Consider the following 19,736-nt stretch of genomic DNA (forward strand, 5'->3'; position numbering starts at 1 on the left):
ATGTCAGGCTTTCGCGGTCATTGTCTGAAGTAGCTTGGCTTCTCGGTTGTAGTCGCGCCCAAGGCGAATACATCACCGAAGTTTCGGTCGACGTTGCAGTTGCCATCTTCAGGGTAGAGTTACATGCTAGTTACCAAATTGTATTTGTAAATTATATTTAATGCCTTAAAACAACACTTATATTTTTAATAACTTTTTTTTTGGACAGGGAAAACTCAAGCGAAGTTGTCACAGAGTAAGAGTGTGGGAATCCAGAATGTAATCTGAGTTTCCATTTCAAGGTTCCAACTAAACTAAGGCGCATTTCCATAACGGTAATAGTAAAAAAAAATGTAAAATTCTTGCCAAAATAGATGCTATACTTTATTTGACAGGCGCTGATAGATATTCCCGTGTAATTATTCCAAGTTGAGAGAAAACGTTTGCATATATGTATGTATGCCTGGTGCAGTGACCTCGTTACGTGTATCCGACCCGTGCCTTGTATGGTTTGCTTCATCTGCATGATGAAGTGCGGGTTTATAAACTGCGCAAGGGCTCAAGAAGCAAAACTCAACTGAACGCGAGAAAACCACGGGCATTTATTAGGGCAAGTAAGTCGAAAGACGTCACCGACAATACATCTTTAAATTGGAAAAAAAAAAAAGCTCTTTAAAGTCGGTTTACGGACGATAGTTTAACGTGACAACGTCGTAACAAAACATTTGATAAATGATTGCATACATTTATGAATAAAATTGAATCATTTTTATTGAATTATCACTATTTTGTATGGATACAAAGAAGGAGTTAAATGAAATCTACTGAAATTTACTTTTATTTGCACTCATTAATTCAAATATGTTTATTACTTTAACGAATTGATTATTTTAACTGTAACTTTTATACATGTTTGCTATTTAACTTCTTCCAATCTGTGTTATTCTGTTAAAGATATGACGATCATAGGAAAAGTAGGAAACGAATGGGAGAGTTTCCAAGTTTAATGTGCCTCGAAAAAGTCAAATCGATGGTTGTTACAATCGAGTAGAAGAGAGATAGATGGGGCTCAAGTGTACAATGAGCGTAACGGGACACCGCGTAATGGGACAATGTGCGTTACGGGACACTTTTTCGTGCGTGCAACCGGCGTTCATCGATTTATTAGACGTTGTCACGTCAAAAACACGCGACGACATAATAAAATTACAGCAACTTAGATACAAAAGATTTCAGATATATGTCATTGTGGAAGGATTATTGTAATTCTTAATGGGCTACATAATGTTTTCCATCCTCATTATAGCCCGACATGCTTCTTACACTGGAGCGGCAGCAATTGTTTTTTTTCTAACTAGCCTATTTAATGACGGTTTACACACATGATACTGTAGTAATAATTAAAACACTGTATGAAATAATGTTAGCGGGCTTTCACGGCCATGTTGTAGCCGCGTCCTTGGCGAATAATTAACCGACGTTTCGGTCGTCATTGCAGTCGCCATCATCTGGGAGCAGTTACCTACTGAGGTTCTCACAAGTTATCCTGCCTTTATATACTCTCGCCCGAGGGGAAGGTGCTTCCTGATTGGCTGCAGCTGTGAAAAGGCTCAAGCAAAATAATTTCTTGATTTTTTTATGAGTAGAGACCGGAAAAATTCGCGGATTCATTTCACGAAAGCCAAAAATTCATATAGTTATACCTCAGTGCTGCCTCTGATATTGGCTTACAACTCACCTGGACGACTCTGGGTCAGTGAGAAACACTCACCCGAAGCTGTGTCGAATCACAGGCCGCTACGTTGGTACACCTTAACAAGACAGCAGCCAATGAGAGGGTGACATTTGACAGAGTGTACGTAGAACTATAAAGTTCATCCCGCGAATTTTTCCGGTCCCTATGAGTAACCGTGGAGGTTAAATGTCTACTATTCCGGGGCGATATAAGTGTGATAGTCATTTTTATTTTGAAATTCAATCAAAAATAAAATTGGAACCCCTTCACAAAATCCTGGGCTGCGGGCCTGGGTCCGTCGCTGCGAGAGGTTTCGCGGAAGCATCGATCGATTGATTTGATCGATGGATCGATCGCAACACGCAATGCGGGGGGAGACGCGCGTGGGCGCGAGAGGTCGATTGTCGAAAAGAGAGTCGCTCCGGGCGTGTTTGAAATCTCTGTGGCCGGCACCGGGTGGTTGCTGCTCTTCGACCCATCCGCGCGGCGTGGGCGAGTCTATTTGTGTCCGCGACGGCGGGAGGGGAGGGCAGTTCGCGGTTGGTTGGGGGGTGGGAGGGGGGTTGGCTCCAGAAGGGCGTAAGGGGAGGACGGAATTATTGATCCCACTCGGCTCGGTTTCGTGGCGCATGACCCCCATTCAGAAACGCGAACGTGTCCGTTGTGTCATGGGGGGGGGGGGGGGAGGGGAAGTGATCGAGTCAGACGTGTAACATCTTGTATCCTCGGTACTGAGCAAATTTCATCTGTTCTCATGCTGCAAACACACTTATAATACGAAACTCTGGACACGAATGTTAACGTAGGATTCTTTAAAATAATGCCGGGCGTGATGAATATACCGTAAACTCCCTATTATCCGCGCATGCTACGAAAAAATACCGCACATATGTAAATTTGTATTTTATTACAAGTGAGCAAATTTGAACTCTACTGACGAGTGTATTGTGTGCAGTATACAGTAAAACGCCACAGGCCTTCTCGGAACTCACTCAGTAGGCTGGCATGCGTTGCTATTTTTGTCTCTGTCGCGCTTTGTTTCTAGTCTTATGGTTGAGCACTTTTATGTTTAAATTACTGAAATGCATTGTATGTTAATTATTCAGTAAAATACTAAAATTTTAGCATAATTTAAAAATTTTTTACTGTTAATTGCAACTTTTACTGTACATAAATGTTTAGATTTTTAAGTTGAAATTAATGTTTCCTTTTTTGTTTCCCATCTTCGGCTCTTTTGCGGATTATCCGCGATTTTCACTATCCGCGGTGGCCCTGCCACTTAATTTCGCGGATAATCGCAAATTGTGTTTTTCAACCACATTTATTTTCGTGAATCACGCGTAGTTTCCGCACCCCGTTGCTAGAATTCGTTTGATTAGAAGACATAAATTTTAAACTATGTAACGAAACGGCTCCGATAAAAGCGAAAAAGACTTGAAAAAAAAAATACTAAACCCCCGGATTTGGAACTGATTTTCGTCAACTATTTTTTTTTAAATATAGTCCATCTTGTTATAGTCATAAAAAAGTTAATACTATAAAGTTTCTCTTTGACTTTTTGAACTTTTGGTTCGCGCCATCCACCACAGGTGGCAGCACCGTGGTTACAGATTTCCGTTCCATGCGACTTACTTTCCATTCACGGGATTACAAATTCCGTATACTGAGAGCTAAGATGTTACACATCAAAAAAGTTTCAAATTTGAACAAGTGTACTAAAAAAAACTTACACTACTATTGCCACTAACACACTGACATGTAGGCCTACAGATTCTTATACAGTTAAAACTGCCCAAACTGATATACTGACTTTACTGATATTTTGGAAATGTTTTCCCATCTTCGGGGATGAGGGGATATATTTAATATATATAATCCTAGGACTGGCAATAGAATTAGCAAATTGAGAGAAACCAGAGTTTGCAACAGGATTTTGGTTTGTTTTCTCTGTGTTTGGAAATTCATCCTTTTTTTTGTCCTTTTTGAGGTTTTTGTTACATGCAGTGTAACCAGTAACAACGTGTGTCAAAAAAATTGAAATTAATTTTAATATGTTATGCATCTAATGACTACGGTATATTCACTAATCCTAACAAATTGCTGAAGTATTATTTAAAAATATACACGCGTGTGTTGTTTCCATCTTATTTAGACAATAGTGAGGAAAAATGTAATGTCAACGTTAGCCTCTTGCGCATAAAACAAGACGGTCTGTATCAATCATATATTTAGTCCATGGGATGTTTATCTTGTGACCGGGCGACGACAGTTAACGATACCAACTGCATAGCCTTGATACGCAATTTGTTTCAAATTTAACCGTTCTTCAAAAGTGGTACCGGCGGTACCCATTTCCCAAATGTCATTTGCAAAGAATTACATGATATATATTTTTTTTTACGAACACCCAGACCATGCTATTTGCAGAAGGATACGTAGACAATTGGTACTACTTTTTATAACTGTCGAATTTGAGACAAGTTACGTGAGCACAAACTATAGGGTCTCAATGCATCTGGTCTTCGCAACATTACTACCATCTCGCTGTGTGATGAGCGCGCGGTTTTTTCTTTATTCCTTCAGGGCCGGCGCAAGGTAAATTGGCGCCCTAGGCGAAAAACCTTAATCCCCCCCCTCCCCCCCCCCCCCCCGCCGGACACCCCAAAAATTTTTTCCTTGCCTCAAAATACATCACGTAAGCCTAAGATTTTGTCAACAATCAAATGTAAGCAGGCTTGTGTTTTTTTTTTTTTTTTACTTTTTTACTTATTGCAAATCATAAACAGGTCACCGTGGACTTTAAATAATTACTTATATCAATATAAACATTCCAAACTGTTACAAAAATCCATTTTCATCTAGTTTCAATAATCGTTAAACATATTATATGAGCTGTTTTGTGTCGTGCTGCGCCGCCCCCGACTACTTGGCGCCCTGGGCGGTTGCCTAGTTCGCGTGTATGGACGCGCCGGCCCTGTATCCCTTCCCCCCCTCCATCTACCTTCTCAATCCTGGGCTGTTTGTTCTGTTCGGTGTAGTCACGTGCTGGTAATAAGGCCTGTTGTTCTCGTTAATGTGAGCACGCTCTCTCTCTCTCTCTCTCTCTCTCTCTCCCCCCCCCCCCTTTTCCGTTCTCTCCTTTCTCCCCTCATATTCCCCTGGGCGCGACTCCTGGGCGGAAGTGGGTCGTTACCACAACGCCGAAATACCACAACGCCGAACGTACAATAACGCCGAATGCCAATTTGACTGCAACGCCGACAGCTAGAAAACTGCTGTGTACCACAACGCCGAAATACAGTAACGCCGAAAAATGTTGAGCGGGGAGGGGAGGGTGGGCAACAGGAGCAAAATGAAAAACAAACGAATGAATTTGTGTGCTAACCTTACCTAACCTAACCTTTGTGGCAGTCCTACAATGATATTTTTCGGCGTTAATGTATTTCGGCGTTGTGGTATTTCGGCGTTGTGGTGCGTTCCCGACGGAAGTGATCGCTAGAGGGCAGCAAAGCAAGGAAGATAAAGAGTCTCAACTCAATGCCATAACTAACGCTCTTATTTTCTTTGAAAATCAGCTAACTGTGCGGTATTCATCGGCAACCTAACAACCTAAAAGTCGTTAACTTTTCGAAATAAATGTTGACTATCTTGATTTTTTTTTTGTTGTTTGTTTATTTGCTGGGAATATTCATAAAAAAATGTTTCAGATTATCTATTTCCCAATACGGAACAACCAAAACACAATGTTAAAATGCTTTATATTTTGTTTAAAAAAAAAAAAACCTGCATAGCCGCAAAGTATGAATGTTGAAAATCATAACTTCAGTTTCAGTGAGGCAAAAAAAAAAAAAAAAAAATACACACGTTGCACTCTTCTGCGCTTGTGCACATGGCAGCCATGCTTGTTTCAACGCTACCAAGATAATTCAACATTTTCAAACATTTTTCCGAAGTATAATAGTTTGCAATTATACTCAATGCGCCACTCCGTTAATACACAATTCCATTAAATTCTGAACTGATAACGTCTGTAAAATTACTTGTTTAATTTAAGTATTTATGTTTAAGAAATTTCAGTGTTTTCTTTATATTTGAAACGTAATTTTTGATGTTGGCAATTCTCAACCGCACGGTTTTTTTAAGTGGTCGTATTCCGCCTATTCATTTGCGCCCCCCGAATTAAAAAAATCTGAACTTCTGTGAGCAACAAAAAACTTCATCCAGTTTTAGATGTTTTTAAAATTAGCCAACGTATTCTACCTTGCTTATACTCTATTCTAAGTAAAATTTTAATTTTTTTCGACAGAGGTATGACTGACGTTTTGACACTGAGCTGATGCCGTAAATATATACACAAAACATAACTTCTTTTTTTTCGTATGATACAAGACCAGTTCGTGACAGTAGCGAAATAAAAAGAAAGTTTTGATAATTGTATATAAAATCCAATCGGGTGTAACACTCCCCTCCCAGGCGAGAGAATTGAGAGAGGCAGGAGAACTTGCAAAAACCCTCAGAAGGTTAACGTATTTTTAATCAAAAACCCTCAGAAGGTTAACGTACCTTTAACTGCCTTTTTCAGTGGGTTTTTTTTCAGGCAAGAGAGACCTCGATCGGCGAGACATGATACTTCTTCTCGGAGTATAAAAATTATCAGGGTCCCAGACCCCTAGACGATGCCTCGATCGGCCGGAGATTAACCTTTTATCGGGGTGTAACATTTTCAGAGTCCCTGACCCCTTGTAATGGCCATGATCGACGAAAACATTCGTAGATGTGTGTCTGGGATATATAATTTTAAAAAAAATTCTATCCTATCTCGTGGGTTTACTGCTGGCCCTGGTGATGGCGATTGCAACGTCGACCGAAACGTCGGGTAAATGTGTTCGCCTTTCAAACGAGGCGGCGACCCAGAAAGCCAAGCAGCTGGCTTCAGATCGATGACTAGAGACCGTCAAAATTCGCCGTTTCGATGGCCTTCAGGATAGACTGCACCTACCCCTGTACACTCGGGCAAATAACGCAAGTTCATTGGCTGCCGACTTGTAAGTCGTCTCAGCTGGTTTGTCTGTGATTCGATCCTTTTTTGGTTGAGGGTTTATAACTGGTTGAGATTCGTCCAGATGAACAGTAAGCCAATAGCAAAAATATCTAAAAGGTATATGTGTTTGAATTCTAGCCTATCACCGAATGAATCCGCGAATTTTTAGGTCTCTACCAATGCCTAGGGACCGGAAAAATTCGCGGATTCATTTCGCGATATGCTGAAATGCAAATAATTGTACCTTAATGCAACTTCTGGTATTGGTTCACTGTTAACCTTGGAGGACTTTGGGCCAATTATAGACCCTCAGTCGAAGCAGTATCTAATCACGAGTCTCCCAATTGAGACGCCTCACAAGTCAGTAGCCAATGAACAGGTGACGTTTGCCCGAGTTTGCACAGGATCGTGGAGTCTATCCCGGAGGTCGTTGGATGCGCGAATTTTTCCAGTCCCTACCAATGCCTTGGAGGATTCTGTTTAATTTTTTTTTTTTTTTTTAACGGCTGCCGGGGAGAAGTAACGGGGTGCGAACAGTGAGTTGTCGGCGGGGACATCTCGTGCAGGGTTTGACCTGCCCCATGGTCCTATCGAGAGGGGGGAGGTGAGGAGAGACATTCCTCCCTCCCTCCCCCCCCCCCGGAGGATCGATGTGCCCCCAGGGTGGGGCGGTGCCAGCGGCGCTGTTCTCAATGCACTAGCCTCGCCTTGTCAGTTCCCCCCCCCCTCCTTAAACCAAACTTAAACTAAGTGTATTTGTTTGGGAGAGAGGGGATCTGCGTCTCAGGCCGAATCCTATACGCCTAATCGGGGACGCACCACAACGCCGAAATGCCAAATTGACCACAACGCCGACAGCCAGAAAACTGCTGTGTACCACAACGCCGAAATACACTAACGCCGAAAAATGTCATTGCAGGACTGCCACAAAGGTTAGGTTAGGTTAGACTAGGTTAGGTTAGACTAGGCTAGGATAGGCTATGTTAAGTTAGGTTAGGTTATATTACGCTAGGTTAGGTTAGGTTAGGTAATGTTAGGTTTGATTGTGGTATTTAGGCGTTAAGGTACATTTAAGAAACACACACAAATTCATTCAGTTGTTATTTCGGCGTTGTGGTACACAGCAGTTATCTAGCTGTCGGTGTTGTGATCAATTTTGACATTCGGCGTTATGGTATTTCGGCGTTGTGGTAACGACCCCGCCTAATCATGCTGGGTTTCAGCCGCGCAGAAAGGGTAGGTAGGCATGCATCATGTGCTTTATTCGAGGATTGGCCAGCCACGGCGGCAATTAATTGATGCCATGACTTAACTCCTCTATCTTAAACTCTAGGCTAATGTGATTCGCATGCAGAAATATTTGTTAGTTGAAAAAAACGAATATTTTTATTTATCATTGTATTTATCACGCTCGGTATTATTTTTTATAGAATTCTCTTTTCAGTGTTGTGTCTTGAGTTTCGTAAGTATTATAAGTTTATTTGCAGCGTGAACAAATCGAGAACACACGCATATGTTCTTTACCGATGTCAGATGCTCACACATCACTGGTGAGTACTGGAAGACTCGGTCACATTATTAAAAATTGAACGTATTAATTTTTTTGAAGAAAAAAATTGGTTGTGTGTAAAGTCGGTTTACGGACGATAGTTTAACGTGTCAACGTCGTAACATAAAATTGATAAAATGATTGCATACTTTTATGAATAAAATTGAATAATTTTTATTGAATTATCACTATTTTGAATGGATACAAAGGAGTGAAATGAAATCTACAATTTAATTGATAAATTTACTTTCATTTGCACGCATTAATTCAAATATGTTTATTACTTTAACGAACAGATTATTTTAACTATATCTTTTATACGTGTTTGCTATTTAACTTCTTCCAATCTGTGTTATTCTGTTAAGGATAGGACGATGATAGGAAAAGTAGGAAACGAATGGGAGTGTTTCAAGTTTAATGTGCCTCGAAAAAGTCAAATCCATGCTTGTTCCATTCGAGTGGAAGAGAGACAGATGCGCCGCAACCGTACAATGAGCGCAACGGGACAAAGCGTAACGGGGCAAAGCGTAACGGGACAATTATTCATCCTTTTTCGTGCGTGCAGCCGGCGTTCATCGATTTATTAGACGTTGTCGCGTCAAAAAATTAAAACTACGTCATTTTGAAACTTAAAAAATAATTATTATAATAAGCTTCTTATTTCTGTACACGTGTCGCTTATTCGCCGAGGAAAAAATTTGTTTTGTCATTGCTAACTTTCGAAAACAAAACGAGGATTGCGTTGTACTTTATCTGGTTATTACGTAGTAAAAAATAAATTACGTTAATATATTGTGGTAATCCGTTATAATTGAAGTGTGAAACGCGCCTGAACAATCATTACTGCGTGAACATCCCTCGCATGTGTAATTAATTGTTGCTACCGCCGTGTTTGAAAGCGAGTTTCCGATCGTTCCGGCAGCACTGTAGCAACCGGGTGTTCTCTGATCGGCTGCCGTGTGCGTTGTCGTCGTTGTGTTGTTTGGTCTCTGTTTTAGACTCGCCTTTGTGTTCGTCTGTGTGTCGCTGTGCTGTCCACGGCCGGTTTTTGTCTTTTATTTACCGTCCTTGTTGCTACTGTATGGTGGCTTTACTTTTTTGCTAGAAATACAAAAAAAAATATTCTATATTATATATTTTTTTCTTCTTCTGAATAATTACAACCACGGAATTTTCTGTGCAGTTTATGCAATTAGCTTTTGACATAGGCTGACTTGCGTTTTCGTCTTTTTTTTTTTTATCCGTTGTTTAGGTTTTCCTGTGTGACATGCATTGTGGCCAGCGCATGTAAAACATTTTAAAATCAGAGAATCGAGACGCCGTGCGTAATTTATACTGATAAAAAAAAGCCAGGAGTGTCGTGATATGACGATCTAGGGGGAAAATTTTTTTTTTTGGTAGTAAACTCGGAATAAACGCTGACCTCGTTCACTCGCCGAAGGGGACATCGTACGACCCAAAAATGGGACAAGGCTGTCTCTGACGTCAGTCACCTCGTCTTCTCTATCTTTCGCTCTCTCTCCACATTCTCTCCCACTTTCTTCACACCTCTTTTCCTCCCTCCCCCCTTATCTACCCTGCATCCCTTCCGTGGAACCTACAGCATCCAACACCGTCTCTTGTTTAATGCTGGACCACTTTTATGGGGAAAGCTTTTGGGCCGTAAGTCTTCCTGCTTGCTCCAGAGCTGTCTGTTGCCGCGTTAGGCTCTTTGATATCGATCGAATTATGTCCGCTGCATTTTGCTTGTAAAAGAACTGATAATAATCTTTGTGAAATTACAGATATTTGTAAATCTGTAAATTTACTTGCAGGCAACTGTAGCGCCACTATATATACATAACACAGTAATACTGGGTTCGGATTTTTCCCCCGGGCATTTATGCCTTTTGTTGTCCAAGCACCTGCATTAGTTAAAGTTACTTGAATATATCTCCAGTACTAACTGCGCACATTAATAACTGCAGTAAAAACAATATCCAATGGTTCAATATTCGATTATTTTTTTCCATGGTGTAAATACTTTATGCTTGTACAAAACATCAATCAGAATTTTAAATTATACGCCGATTTACGTAATCGCGACAAAATATATTCAGTATTTTTTTTCCTTCAGAAAACGTATTTTATATATGAAAAAATAACCATAGCAGAAGTGTTGTGTAAATTTACAATTTTTTTTCGTGTAGTATTACAAAATATTTCTTGGTAACTGGTTTACAAAGGAATGTCTGTACTTTTTACTGTACATGTACCTATGTATAACATTTAACTGATTTTTCTTGACTTCTACCATACAATTTTTTAAAAAAATTAATTATATCGTTAAATGTATAAATAAAAACAAACAAAATCATATGTACAAGTACAAAACTAAATTTGTGGGTTGAAAAAAAAAAGTTCTGAATAACAGTTCAGGTTGATTTCATTGGTGGTTGACGTCACCACACACAATACGTAGCCATTCTTCTTCATGCAGTTTTACAATGCGATAATAAAAAATAAAGTAACGAGAAAACAATCTTGATTTCGATTTTGACATTTCAAGTTCTGGCGCTTTTCGTCTTTGTTGATCATGACGTGTATCCTTGAAATCACCAATCGAGTTCGAGGTATCGACCCATTGATATATTGACATGTTGTACTAGGTTCATTCTTGCCGCGTGCCTGGCATTTAGCCAGGATGAAGTGAATTAATATGGAATCTACATTCTCAAACAGTTCTCCGGGAAAATTGCTGCATGATTTGAAAGGAGGCAATTTTTTTTCTAAGCCGCGATCGCTGTGCAACCGGGTAGATCCTGAACTACAATAGCCCGTCGCGTCCGTCCGTCCTTCATCCGTCCATCCGTCAGCCTGTGTTGGTGCGTGGTCCATTGTTACTACACGACTAATCGGATTAGCAACGGCACCTCGCTAACCTCCTCTCCCCCAGCTTTCCCCTTAATCATCGTTTTTATCATTAAATTATCTATGGCTTTGAAGGGTTTGTCACGTTACCAGAGCCCCGTCTGAGTGAAGTGGCGTAAATAGGACCCCTCTGTTCTGGTTGCTTCGGGTGTCAAGTCGACCCATATGACGCGACACTTCAAAGGGGTTCGAGATCATTCCAGAAGGGGGACTGAGGGTATAAAAACTGCGACTCCAGCGTCCGAGGTGCGAAGCTCACGTGGCAGTGAGCGAAGGCCGACGACCAACGACGGGCCTCATGTTGCGGAGAACGGTGCATCGGGACTGCGTTGTGTGCGACGGACGAGTGAGTGGTGCGAGGCGGTGTGTTTGGGACGGGAAGACTGAAATGCTGTCCCTTGGAACGGCAGCCCTTCAGGATTTTTCTGACAGTGGTGTTTTTGAAAGGTTGTCTGAATTGTTGCCCTTTGGAAGGGCAGCCCTTCAGGATTTTTCTGACAGTGGTTAGTTTAGGTTAGGTTAGGTTAGGTTAGGTCACTTTACAAACTAACCACTGTCAGAAAAATCCTGAAGGGCTGCCCATCCAAGGGGCAACAATTCAGACAACCTTTCAAAAACACCACTGTCAGAAAAAATCCCGATGGGCTGCCCTTCCAAGGGGCAAGTTTTCAGGATTATTTAAACACTTAAAGAAACATGTTTTCAGAAATTGGATGGGCTGCCCTTCCAGTCGCTGTACAAACAAACCATTTACCAGAAAAATCCTGAAGGGCTGCCCTTCCAATTCAGCTCCCCCTTAGGGACCGAGGTGGGAGCTAAGAGTCGAGCAGTAGGGAGAGCCACTGTCGAACTCTGTCGGGGAGAGTAAGCTGTGAACTGGATGAAAGTTTGTTTAATTTGTGGACAGACGTTTTTAGTGTTGTAATTTAATTAATAGTTTAAGTAGTAGTAATAAATAAAACTGTATTTAATTAATTGGGCTACCCTTTTTTGAACCTGTTTCCCCCGTACTTAAAATATGCATGTTATCTTGCAAAATTGAGTGATGAGACAGGGGCTGAAAAAGCTTGGTTTGACAGGGAAAATCAGGAAAATCTCAGGAAAAAATAGTTCAGAGTAAGATAGTGATCGTCCGTGCTGTTGTCGTTGTATTGTCCAAGGATATATTTTTTTGTTTGTCGCAACTGTCTCGTCAGCACAATGTGTTTATATAATATGCTCTGTGATTAATTAAAATTATAGTTTTTTTTAAAATTTTTCTGACTTTATTCCTTCCACGGAATGCTCAGTGCTGTCTAGGTGTGTAATATTTGACATCAGCTGGATTTTGACTTGTTCTCCGTGGTATGCACTATGCCATTCCGCTTCTGTATGTTTGTTTATTCTGTGTCCGGACGTCACTTCGGGTGTCCGTGTGATTGCTTATTCCGTTACAGTCCTGCGTTGCGTCTCTTCTCTCCTGGGGGGGGGGGAGGGGGGGTATAAGGGGGGGGGGTGGAGAAACAGTAGCTTCCCCATCCCCCCCGTCTCTCGCTCCCCCCTATCCCTGTCTTCCCCAGGACTTTTACTTTCTCACTGACTGGTAGTTCCATAGAGTAGTGATGGCCATAGAACGTCCGCGCAACCAGCGTGGTGAACCTACGATTCGTATACGCCAAAATACTTTGCCTTCTTGTAAGTTTTTTTGACGGGATAACGTCTAATAAATCGATGAACGCCTGCTGCACGCACGAAAAAGTGTCCCGTTACGCACATTGTCCCGTTACGCTGTGTTCCGTTACGCTCATTGTACGCTTGCGCCGCATCTATCTCTCTTCCACTCGATTAGAACAACCATCGATTTGACTTTTTCGAGGCACATTAAACTTGTTAACAGCTCCCATTCTTTTCCTACTTTTCCTATCATCGTCCTATCCTTAACACAATAACACAGATTGGAAGAAGTTAAATAGCAAACATGTATAAAAGTTATAGTTAAAATAATCTGTTCGTTAAAGTCATAAACATATTTGAATTAATGAGTGCAAATAAAAGTAAATATATCAATTAAATTGTAGATTTCATTTCACTCCTTCTTTGTATCCATACAAAATAGTGATAATTCAATAAAAATGATTCAATTTTATTCATAAAAGTATGCAATCATTTCATCAATGTTTTGTTATGACGTCACGTTAAACTATCGTCCGTAAACCGACTTTACAGACAACCATTTTTTTTTTAACTTCACGTGATTGTTATTAACCGTTTTAACGTTTCGCCTGTGCAATAACACGGGCATCGTCACGTGAAAGTCCCTACTGCACTAATGAACAACGTGCTTGTATAATGACACGGACCTTAAAAATCACAACCTGTCGCGCGAAGTAACAAAAACATAATTTTAATATTTTAATTGATGTTTCATTCAAGCATAACATTTTTAAATCGCGGAAAAGATAATCGAGTATTCGACATTTTGTTTTGTTTTGCCGTCATTAGTATGCGCATTTAATACTGTGGAAAGCTATTCAGGGAAAGACTGACAGATAACTTAACTATTGGAGGTACCGGGACAACACAAAGCATAAATGCCCCGGTAAGAATCCGAACCCAATATTTCTGCGAACAGTATTTTGTAGTGATAGTGGTTGTTTTCATGTAACTGTACCAATTTACAAATAACATATCTGTAATTTTACATGAATATTTCTGCTCAATTTACAACAAAAAAAAATACATTGCACGATGCAATTACATTCAACATATATTTAGGTAATAAACCTTTTCTTAAGTTTCATTTTCAAAACTTTACTTCGTTAAAGCACAGTAGGCCTATATAATTTAATGGAATGCGTCAAGACTTTAGCGTTTAATATGGAATTCATTTTTTGAAATGACTACAACTGTAATTCCACTGTCAACACACACCATGCAATAGTGTTAGCAAATATTTTAATATGTTATGATGTTTTGGCTTGGACCACCAGCTGAGCTAAAAGCAACTTTAAGCAGTTTCCCGTGTAGTAGTTATGCCTGCATGGCCACCCCTTAAGAGAACTGTCAAATACTTGTGTACGTCATAAGTCCTAGTTTTAATTCTTAAGTGATATATGTTTAATTACCAGCGTATTATAATAGGTTATGCTTTGAATTACTACTTCAATTTTAATAATGTTTACAAAAACAATGTTGGAGTACTATTTTTTCAACAAACACCCATGACCTCGTTCGTATTTGTCAGAAACCTTGATGCCGTCATGGGTGGGGGGTTACTTTTCTGTTTGCTGGTGATTTTTAGGAAGACACTTCCCTTCGTTACGAAAGGGACACGTGCAGACAAATCATTAAAGCATGCTTAAAATCATCTCGCTGATGGAGTTAAGAGTTCAGCGGGGGAGCACAACACCAATTTCGCCTTAATAATTGGGGGAGCTGAATTGTTGCCCCTTGGATGGGCAGCCCTTCAGGATTTTTCTGGCAATGGTTTGTTTGTACAGTGACTGGAAGGGCAGCCCATCCAATTTCTGAAAACATGTTTCTTTAAGTGTTTAAATAATCCTAAAAACTTGCCCCTTGGAAGGGCAGCCCATCAGGATTTTTCTTACAGTAGTGTTTTTGAAAGGTTGTCTGAATTGTTGCCCCTTGGATGGGCAGCCCATCAGGATTTTTCTGACAGTGGTGTTTTTGAAATGTTGTCTGAATTGTTGCCCCTTGGATGGGCAGCCCTTCAGGATTTTTCTGACAGTGGTTAGTTTAGGTTAGGATAGATTAGGTTAGATTAGGTTAGGTAACTTTACAAACTAACCACTGTCAGAAAAATCCTGAAGGGCTGCCCATCCAAGGGGCAACAATTCAGACAAGCTTTCAAAAACACCACTGTCAGAAAAATCCTGATGGGCTGCCCTTCCAAGGGACAACAATTCAGACAACCTTTCAAAAACACTACTGTTAGAAAAATCCTGATGGGTTGCCCATTCAAGGGGCAAGTTTTCAGGATTATTTAAACTCTTAAAGGAGCGTGTTTTCAGAAATTGGATGGGCTGCCCTTCCAGTCTCTGTACAAATAAACCAATCAGAAAAATCCTGAAGGGCTGCCCTTCCAATGGGCAACAATTCAGTCGCCCCAGTTCAGCGACCAAATTTGCGAACAAACACGAGTCCCGTCTTAGCGGAAACGCGGATAATGATTTCCCACAACAACTACTCAACCTTGGAGAAGGAGAATTTTCTTCTCCAAACTTGAACGCCAGCGAAGCTCAAATCGTACTAAATGAGACACAAGGTCGAATAGTTCACAGCCTGCAGCGTATCCTGACCTTGAAAAACTACCGGATAGAGTCTTTCATTGGCTGTGTTCAAGGGCAATAGTGTCTTGTGGGATCGACACTGCCATAGTGAAGCCAACAATCTAATTGTATTAAAAAGTTCCCGGCCAAATCAAAAACTACAAGTCGGTTGACGGACACGGTTTGCAATGTCGAGGATGTAGTTAGCTGTCCACAAGAATTTTTAAATCCACTGAATCCATCCGGCCTGCAACCTCACGAACTATTATTAAAAATAAGTACGCTTATCATGCTGTCAAGAAATTTAAGCCCACCTAATATGTGCAAATGGCACAAGGCTACTAATGAAAGACTAAAAGACATCCTCACAGGCCCAGCAGTCGGCCAGAAGGCGCACATCCCGAGGATTACAATGATACCCACGAGAAGCCTAATATGTCCATCAGGTTCTGTCCCTGCCCGAACATGCCCGAATATTCACCTTCGGCCAACCTCGGGATTTGTTTTATTTTTGCGCAGGAAAAATGAATTCAAATATTAAAAGTGGTCGGTTAGGTTAGCTTCATTAAAACACTTTAAAACACTATGGACGGTTAGTTAGGTTAGTATAGCTACATTAAAATAAACAGAGAATTATAAATATATAAAAATAAACCCGAGGTTGGCCGAAGGTGAATATTCGGGCGTGTTCGGGCAGGGACAGAACTTGATGGACATCTTAGGCTTCCCAATACCCACGGACTGGCCGATATGTTTCACACGGCTCCAGTTTCCCGTGAAAAACTTCATTTGCCCTGGCCATCTCAGGGACAGATAATTCTCTTTACGAGAAGTGTTTCTCCCAACGGGCAGACTATGCGTTGGTTGGTTTATCACGAGTTGGAACTCCAGAAAACCAGTATACTAGTTTGCTACCAGAATATAACACGACGGCTGACATTTTGTACAGAGAAGCTCTGAACTAATAGTTACTTCGTAATAAAACTTAAATTTAAGTGGTTAAATAGACCGTGATAAATATTCGCAAAGCTCTTAAGGCTCGATCTCATATTCTTGTCATGTTACTTTTAATTAAAGGATTTCCCTGTAAATTTATTCCGATAGTTGTATCGCATTTGTTACTGAGTCACAGATTTACTCGACTGATATTCACTAAACGCTATTAAACAAAACAAAAGTCATGCAAGTGACGTACGCATGAACACTTACGTGACTTTTTTTTTCTTTTTTAAATAACTGCTTAGAAAATTTAAGTCGAAACGTTAAATGCAAAAGAGCTATCGCGATACATTTGTCGGGAACACCTTCAAATAATAGTAACGACAGGAAAATGAAATCGCCAGAGCAAATGGTTTGTCACGACAAAACAAAAATACTAAATGTTCGACTGACTTGTGGTCTGTTTTTACAGTAAAATCAAGCGTGCGTTTCCATTAAAATAAGGAAACAACTTTAGTGATGACGCAGTTGGCTAATCATCCATCTCAAGAACTGTTGTGTTACAATCCAAACTATTGGAACCTGAAAGAAATATTAATATCCAAATAAACTGGACATTGTAGCGGCACCAAATGTAGAAGGTCCATTCTTCTTTTCCTGAAACCACCATTGTTTCCTCTGGAAGGAAAGGTATGGTGGTAGGAGTTGGAATGTGGTAGAATTTGGTTGTGCTGTTGAGTACTTGATTCTCGCACTTGCTATTTAAGTAACGCCGTTTGTTCGCTTCAACACTGTTCTGCCCTGTGCGTGGACGGGTCGCTGGGTGCTCCTGCTCCAGCAGAGACTCGAACACAGGACCTCGGTCGCTATACCCGCCGCTAGGCGAGGCTCGTGGTCTGCTGGACTCTGCTCCCCGCTGGTCTCTCGGCGACCAGACATCATCCCAGCGTGACTGCCAATTACTGGCGACATCTGCCCGGGAACAACCATCCCTGCAGCTCGCTAGCCGCACACTGTGAACTACTGAAATACTTGTCAGCTCGACGCTCGTGCGTGGCGATGTTCTCATGTTGCAAATACAAGTACGAAAGGCGGGGCCACAAAGTGCCCAGGGTTTTTCCCTGTGTCTATGCAGGTTTTTACCTGGGCCCAACTTATCTAGTTTTAGTCTAGGATGGTCAGTGAGGGGAGTTAGTCATGGCAAAAACGTTGCCAATCCCCCTCCTAGTACATGATGCATGCTACCTCTCCTGCATGGTTCACAACCTGCATGATTAGAGCGTGTAGGTTTCGGCCTGAGACGCACTTAGAGAGTCTTCCCTACCCAGACCTCTCCCGCACACTCGTAGCTTTAAGTTAGGTTAGGGAAAAAAAATGGTTGTCTGTAAAGTCGGTTTACGGACGATAGTTTAACGTGACAACGCCATAACAAAACATTGATGAAATGATTGCATACTTTTTATGAATAAAATTGAATCATTTTTATTTTAATGTTAAAAGAATAAATACTTGAAATTATACTAGTAATCAGATTTTTAAAAAGGCAAGAATAATTAACCTTTATTGCCGAAATTGTTCTTGTAATAAGCAATCAAAACCACATTTTTTCACTTCACTTTATAAACAGTCGACGAAACAGTTCACGTGTAGATGACTTGTAATTAATTTTAAAAACTGGCGTTTAGCCATAAAGTTTAAAAATAATTATGAACAAGTTTTCATATAAATAAACTGTAATCAAATAGCCATCATCAATTATATGAATCATCATAATTTTTTAGTCAATTGTAACATAACCTATTATTACTGCACTCGCCGACAGCGTAACGGAACACAGCGTAACGGAACAATGAACGCGACGGGACACAGCGTAACGGAACAATGTGCGTGACGGGACATTTTTTCGTGCGCGCAGCCGGCGTTCATCGATTTATTAGACGTTGTCACGTCAAAAATCAAAGGGGGTTTGTTCGGAGGGCTGTCAGTCAGTCACACAGCGGAACCCTGACGGCGTCGACATTCGCGAGCGGGAACCGCTGCGACATCCGCTCGAAGTCGCTCGCTCGCTCGCGCTTCATCGGCGCTGTGCCGGAAACCCGAGGCGCGGCCATGGTTTCCTGTCGCCTTCCGGGCCCCGTGAATCATCTGCGGAGTCACTGCCCGGAGTAGCGCCTCTCTCTCTCTCTCTCTCTCTCTCTCTCTCTCTCTCTCTCTCTCTCTCTCTCTCTCCTCCCCTCTCCGCTTTGTAATTAGTTATTGTTTTTGTAAATGAAACAGCAATGTTCACGCAAAATTACGTGAAAATTTGTGCATTTACGTGGTAAACAACTGTGTCACCACGAAAATAGTGTTCGCAGTAAATACTGAGTTCGGTATTCATACCCGGGCAATAGTTTAAAATTATCTGAAAACCGTTTCCCTTAATAGCTTTCCCGCATAATGAGATAGAAAAAAATAAGTCAAATGCTTGAATTAAACATCAATTAAATTGTAAAACTGCGCGTCGATTTTTGTAAGAAATTCTCAGCGTTATCGCGAAAAAAAAAAATTTCATATATGTGTATTGGTAGGTATATGTCGTGTGCATTACTTGTCGACCTGTGTTATTTATGTGTACTGGCTACGCCCGCGCACCACTGAGTATGTATGTATGCATGTGTATATATATACATACTAGATAATGCCCGGCATGCGTTGCAATGCCTCAATCAATTTTTTAAACGTATACTAAGCATCTCTCTTTATCTCTCTAATTCTCTATCTCTCTATGTATATCTCTATAACTCTCTCTATCTTTTTATTTATATCTCTATCTCTATATATCTTTCTACATATATATATATATCTATATATCTTTCTAGGGGACCCGACAGACATTGTCCTGCCCAAATGTACATATGTCGGTAAGTATTTCTACGCTGGACATTTTGTATCTTCTCTTGGGCACGCCACTGCCGTTACCAAAAACCTTTCCCATGGTTACGCAGAAGGCAACAACAATGCAAAAGCCCGTTGCATGGAGGCTAATTTGCAACAATGCTTAGTTTTTTTGCTTTTAAAGCGTGTATTTTTAGTTTTTCTTAACTCAGAATCGAGATAAAATATCCAATTGTGAATCTAAACCATCCTCGAATCCCCGTGAACTCACACACAAAATTTCATCAAAATCGCATACAAACAGACAGACAGAAAAAGTACTGTTTTATTATAGTAAGATAGATATATTATTCTTACATGTTCGCATCCATGCAGTATATGAAAAACCAGCATGCATAGCCCCACACTTATAACTATACATATCTGCTGCCCACGACT

The 19,736-nt window shown here is 40.7% G+C and overlaps 1 protein-coding gene across 2 annotated transcripts in view; it reads left to right on the forward strand.

The window, feature by feature from the left end:
- Nucleotides 1-19,736, forward strand: part of LOC134540171 (guanine nucleotide-binding protein G(o) subunit alpha) — a 234,499-nt gene that overhangs the window by 44,022 nt on the left and 170,741 nt on the right. The window lies entirely within an intron of this gene.

Source organism: Bacillus rossius, chromosome 16 (assembly GCF_032445375.1).
Source record: "Bacillus rossius redtenbacheri isolate Brsri chromosome 16, Brsri_v3, whole genome shotgun sequence".
Classification (NCBI taxonomy): domain Eukaryota; kingdom Metazoa; phylum Arthropoda; class Insecta; order Phasmatodea; family Bacillidae; genus Bacillus; species Bacillus rossius.